Below are 6000 nucleotides of genomic sequence, written 5' to 3' on the forward strand. Positions count from 1 at the left end.
CTCGCTTTTCTCCACCCACCCCCCACCCCCCCTTCCACGCCTGTCCCACTCTGATGAGCATCTTCTTTCCACATGGGGTTAGTCCTCAAGACTTCCTGATAAAGGTGGTCCTAGCTTAGCCTCACTGAGCTGTGAAATGATACCTCTGTTACAGATTCCATTCTCAGTGAGTCAGGAGAAAAACAGCAGGTCTCTCTCTAAAATGGGCTCTAGAACCATAAAAAGAACACGTGGCATGTTTTGTACTGTGAGAAAGTAAGTAAAACTAACAACATTCTTTATAAACTCATAAGCTCCTACTTGGTCTCCATGTAGCTATGAAGAAATGATCAAACAGTGAATCCTCTGTGCACAATAAAATAATTGTGAGGAATTGCATACATAACTATATGTATATGTATCTGTTACACATACACACACACACAGTATACACATACAGATTGGGATATCAAAGATAAGAAAGAGTGATACCTGAATTAGGTCTCTTCTGTCGTCTAGAATTCTATCCCTACATTTATATTCTGAATGAAACTTTAAGGGAAAGCCTACAAGATGTCTCAGTGGATTATGATGCTTGCAGCCAAGCCTGGTAAGCTAAGTTTAATTCCCAGAACTTACATGGTAAAAGGAGAGACGTGACTCCTGTATGATGTTGTCTTCTGACCTTCACATGTACAAACATACACACGCACACACACACATGCACAGTAGATAGATAGATTGATTGATTGATAGATGATAGATAGTTGTAAAATTAAAAGAAGGTTGTTTTAAAAATATTTAAGGGATTAATGGATATTTTAATTTTTATTTTTACTTTATTGAATTGGTAGGTAAACAAAAATGCACTGTGAAATATTTCTTTCCTGCTCCATATGGCAAAAATGTATTAATATTGAGCTACTAAGTTTAACAAATGTACTTTTAGAAAAAAAAAAAAAAAAAGAAAAAAGATGTTTGTGTTAACCTGGCAAGCTACCATGAAAGCTATAATTCCTAGGAACCCTTCACCACTGGGGGAGCTGTACTGCAGATAACTGAGTGCCAGCCTGACTCGGTGCCCTCAGAGGGAACAGCTTGATGTTAAGGACAGCTCACACATTCCATGCCATATATATAAATATTCGCCAAAATATAAACAAAAAAGCCAGAGCACAGCTCTGCTGCCATCTTGCCTTGAGTGTGCTTTCTGACCCACTCACTAATGGTGAGCAATAAGATGGTGGAGAGTTATAGATCCATGTCCTTGTCCCCACTTGACGACTCCTTATGAAGCTGTAATACTTTGCAGAGGACAGGATGGAAGAAAGTAGATCTTGTATTTCCAAACAATACTTCTGATAGAAGAAATTATGTCGTTTGTAGGAGTATAAAATCACTGGGTGTTTTAAAAATACATAACAGAATATAAAGGTAACCATGTAACAAAATAAACTATCAGATGACCCACGTCTAGTGTCGTGGTAACTATATGCTGCTTAGCTGGCACAAAGAGCAACCATTAGTAAGCACGTCTAAGATAGCAACGACAGGGCCATCAATGGTCAATAAGCAGTAAGGCTCAGTACATGACACCTTATACAAATTCATGAAAGATATATGTTTTACCTTACTATCTACAGACAGGCAATTCTTTTAGCAAAAAAAAAAAAAAAACTGTCAAGAAAGAAGGAAAAAAAACAAAAACCTCAATATTTTAAATATTCGAGGGCTATCTTCTAAGCTTGGCACTACTTCATATTTGACAACCCTGAAGACAGCAAGGTTACTCACAATCAACTACAACTATTTTGACTATAATCTCTAGCATTTTATGACATAATGAGTGTCTACACAGGGTAATCATCCCATTTGCAATAAGAATTAGTAAGCACTGGAATAACTCACTATGCAATAAGTAAAAAGAAAAAAGAATCTCACAATATGGCCTTGTATCAGTGAAATCACCATTTCACACTAAACTGTCACCATTCAAGTAGAACCAAAGTGAAATTTCTTCTAAAATAAAAGCTTCATATTGCCATTTATGGATGAAAACTGAAACAAGCTCACATTAATAATATAAAAGAAATTTGATACTCACCTAGTCTCTTGAGCTTGAGGAATGGAACCATCTAAGACTACAGTGGTGACCACCTTCCCTTGGTCAGTTGCTCGAGCCTATCAGGTAAGCGGTAATTTCTGAGCTAATTTGAATGGCCTATAAGGTCTCTTCCTTCCAAGACCATTCCATGTTATGTAAAAAATGAGTAATCTGTAACTTCAGGGAATGTGTTAAATTCAGGTAATGAGGGCATCATTTTGCATTCAAATGATGTCATAAAATGAATAAAAACAGTCCTGGAGCTGCCAAGGGAGTGACTATGACTTAAAAGACTCTTAGAGAGTCACTGCATACCCAGTGTTGACCTAGGTGCTTCATAAATGCCACTCATCTGGTCTTCTCAGCATGTTTGGGAGCTCAGCACTTACAAAGCTTAATGATACGAACTGGAATTGATCAGTGAATAAAAGTGAATAATACTCCTGCTCACTCTTGAGAATTACAATTATTCTTCTGTAACACTAGGATGATACCATAGGATCATGAATTTAGCCAGTTAATCCTCCTTGCCAAAAGGCTTACATAGCCTGCAGAGCCAAGTCCCAACTCCTCAGAACATCAGAACTTGCTGCAGCATCTAGGAGCGACATGCTTCTCACACTGGTCCCCCAAATCTCATCTGCAGTTAGCAGAGGCAATGCCTGGCTTCCATGTGACTCTGAACATGCTGCCCTCTCTGCTAGCTATGCCCACTCCTTGTCTGTAATATGACCAATCAAACAGCACCTCCTGGGAGAGCCCAGAGACTTCTTGTGGGGTTATGCGCTGGGCACTGGGCTTCCACTGTTTCCACAGCCCCTGTAATTACCTCAAGACTGAAGGGCAAAGAATAATTGTTCAAGCACTCATTCATTTTCCCAGCTCTCTGTAAACCCCTTAAAGGCTAGAACTGTGGCTTTTATTTCTAAATCCCTATGACCTTGATTTACTTAAAATGCTAACTAGCAAGAGCTCAAAGTTAATTCCTCTTAATGCTTCAATAAATGAATTGCTTGCACACAGACACACACACACACAAACACACACATGTACCTTATGAGGTAACAAAAGAATCATCCAGACATTATTTCTATAATACAAAGGAAAATGCTAAAGATATCCATGGGTACCTACAGTGCCAAAAGTTCTTTTTACCAAAATAATAATGATAATAATAATAGTAACAAGAGCTATATAAAATCCACACATTTTCAGGTTAAATTATAGCTCTCTGGAAACCAGGAAGGCCTAACAGACAAGAAAATCCCTCAGTTTCCTCTCTGTAGGAAATACTGGTCTTTGAGATTCCATCAGTTCTCTGTGGTGTCCTGCTGCAATTAAAGGATCCTGGTAAAGTACATTGACTCCCTGGGTGATGGAGATATCAAAATGTGCTGTGTGTACCTTTAGATACCGAGGATAATTTGCCATAATTATAAATAGCATTACTTCCAATTCTGACTCGGAGTAGTCATCTATACATGTTTAACCTAAGTTCTACCAAACAACAGTCTCATTCACCTGGGCTGCAAAGTTTCCTTGTGAAGGGCCTATCGTATCGTATGCCCCATATGGAGAGGCCCATCTGAGTTAAAACGTCTCAGAAGAGGTGTTCTAGAAACATTGAGAGAGAAAACAACACTCTTTTTCTCAGAAGCAGTGGCCTTCCTTCTATCATCACAAAGTGGGCGGATTTGAGGTCATGGTCAGCAGGCGGCAGAGACAGAGGTCCCGCGTCTGTTCCCTCACACCCCTCTCTCTGCATCTCTGCTCCTCTCCATCCTTCCTTCCCTTCCCACAAAGACTCTGGGGCTTGCTCTAACACACTGTCTACATCAGCAAATTCCTGACCATGGAAAACTCTATACAGAATAAAAGATGTCATGTCTCAATAAGTAAATTTCAATGAAAATTAAAAATAAGAACCAATTAAAAGGCAAATTAAAATAAAGACAAAAGCATAGGTAGAAGAAATCATACACTAAAAGAGACTTCAATGAACTAAGTATGCCCTTTCTTTTAGCTCTGGCTCAAAATGAGTGTGTGTGTGTGTGTGTGTGTGTGTGTGTGTGTGTGTGTCTGTGTAACAAACATATAAGTATATTTTTGAGATAAGTGTTTCTGAAAGAATGGTTGTTTTATAGTATCAAAGAATGAATCTTATTTTTACTGTGGCAATTCAGAGTTGCATTTTTAATATAGCCCTTATCCTTCAGAGTTTTATTACTGAAAATGTTAATAAATAAAGCATCAGTTGCTTGCTTCAAAGTAATACAGAAAGGAGCAGGCCAGTAGGAGGCAGAGAAAAGCAAGATGGACTGTAAGTTCCCAGTCACTGAAGCTAGAATTCACTATAGTCCTCTGTTTAGTTTGTGTGTGTGTGTCTAGATTGGTTTTTTTCTTTTTAATCAGAGGCTACAAACAAGCATCAGAATACTCCCTCACAGGAATAATTATTAACTAACTGAAAAATAAGACAGGTTACCTTCTGCAGGTTTTCCTTGGAAACAAGCCAAAATTTAACAAGAGAAACAAGCAGATGCCAAGCATTAATTCAGATAATAAAATCCTTCATTAAGAGCTGGACATGTTAGGTTCTCTACTACATTAATCTAACATCCATGGATACTACAAGTTACCCTGAATTTCTACCTATGTCAACAAACTTTTAATGGAGCCAAATATTCGAGTGCAAATATAGACTTAAATATTTTTCACTCTTTAAATATGTCACACACGTGAATAACTGAGTACATTATCACATCACAGTTATGTTAGTGTTGAATGTATTTATGATATGAAACTGCCCAGCTTATCTTTACTTAAGTAAAGTTTTCAATTACCAACTACATGAACTTCAGATGCACTTGTAGATGAACAAATTGTCAGCTTGATCCATACAAACATAAAAACACTTACGGTCCCAAAAATGTTTGCTAGAGTTAGCCAGTACTCATTTGTATCTATAGATGTTTGGTATTGATATGCAAGTACTGAAATAGTTAGTTTTTAGAGCAATGTAAGTGCTCAATAAAACGATCGCACCCGAGGAGGACCCGTTTTCGGACATTAAGTTAGGACTGAATGGGCATGTCTCTGGTGTTCAAAAATCTGAGTGACCAGGGGATTTTGAGATGTTGTTTATTTTAGTTTGGTTTCTTAGAGCAGCCTAGTTTTCTTCTCCTCTCTTCTTTCTACAATAATCATCTTGGTTGATAATGTTTTCTCTCAGAGTTAAAACAACAAAGATGATGATGCATATCCTGCCTAAATAGAATCTCCTCCTACCCCATGCAGTTTTTGCTTGACTAAGGAGATGAGGGTCTGTGCCTCTTGTCCCTAGCTCAGGTTTCAGGGCTACTAGGTGCATCCAATGCTACCCCTACCCCCTAGCACCTCTGCAAAACATTAGCCTACCCTTCTTTCAGTTCCTTTTTTCCTCCTTTTTGCACTTGCACCAAGAGTATCATGCGGGAATCACATTAGGACTGTGCTCTTTTCACCCGGTACACCGCTTTTCCAGGGCAACCCTAAGCAAACGCGGGGTCCCTGGGCAGCGTGGAGGACCACCTCCAGAACCCTGCCACTCACCTGCGGTCCGCCAGGGTCGCCCCTCACCCGAGTGTTGAGCTGGTCGTGCTGAGTTTCGTCCTCGCCGCCCAAGATGCTCTGGCGCTCCAGGAAGCGGTTTTCGTTCCCCCTCTCCAGTCCTTTCAGTGAGGCGACTCCTTGCAGGCAGGCAGGAGGGAAGAAGGGAGTGGAGAGAAACAGCAAAAAATAATGACCCTGACCCACAGGCCTCCATCCTGCGGTCCTCATCACCTTTATTCCCCCGCCTCCTCCCTCCCGGACCTAACTGGGAAGGACGCAGAGACACCAGCTGGAAAACCCTGGAACCAGCTCCCCTGGAGCATCTC

The 6000-nt window shown here is 39.9% G+C and overlaps 1 pseudogene across 1 annotated transcript in view; it reads right to left on the bottom strand.

Annotated features, from left to right (window-relative positions):
* Window positions 1–5739, bottom strand: part of LOC147004892 (protein DBF4 homolog A-like) — a 203279-nt pseudogene extending 197540 nt beyond the window's left edge. Inside the window, exon 1 of the transcript XR_015046885.1 lies at window positions 5675–5739. The product of XR_015046885.1 is annotated as a protein DBF4 homolog A-like (transcript). The remainder of the gene's footprint in view (window positions 1–5674) is intronic.
* Window positions 5740–6000: the final 261 nt, after the last annotated feature.

The sequence above is a fragment of the Mus caroli genome, unplaced genomic scaffold (assembly GCF_978045245.1).
Source record: "Mus caroli unplaced genomic scaffold, Mus_caroli_1 scaffold_4, whole genome shotgun sequence".
Taxonomy (NCBI): domain Eukaryota; kingdom Metazoa; phylum Chordata; class Mammalia; order Rodentia; family Muridae; genus Mus; species Mus caroli.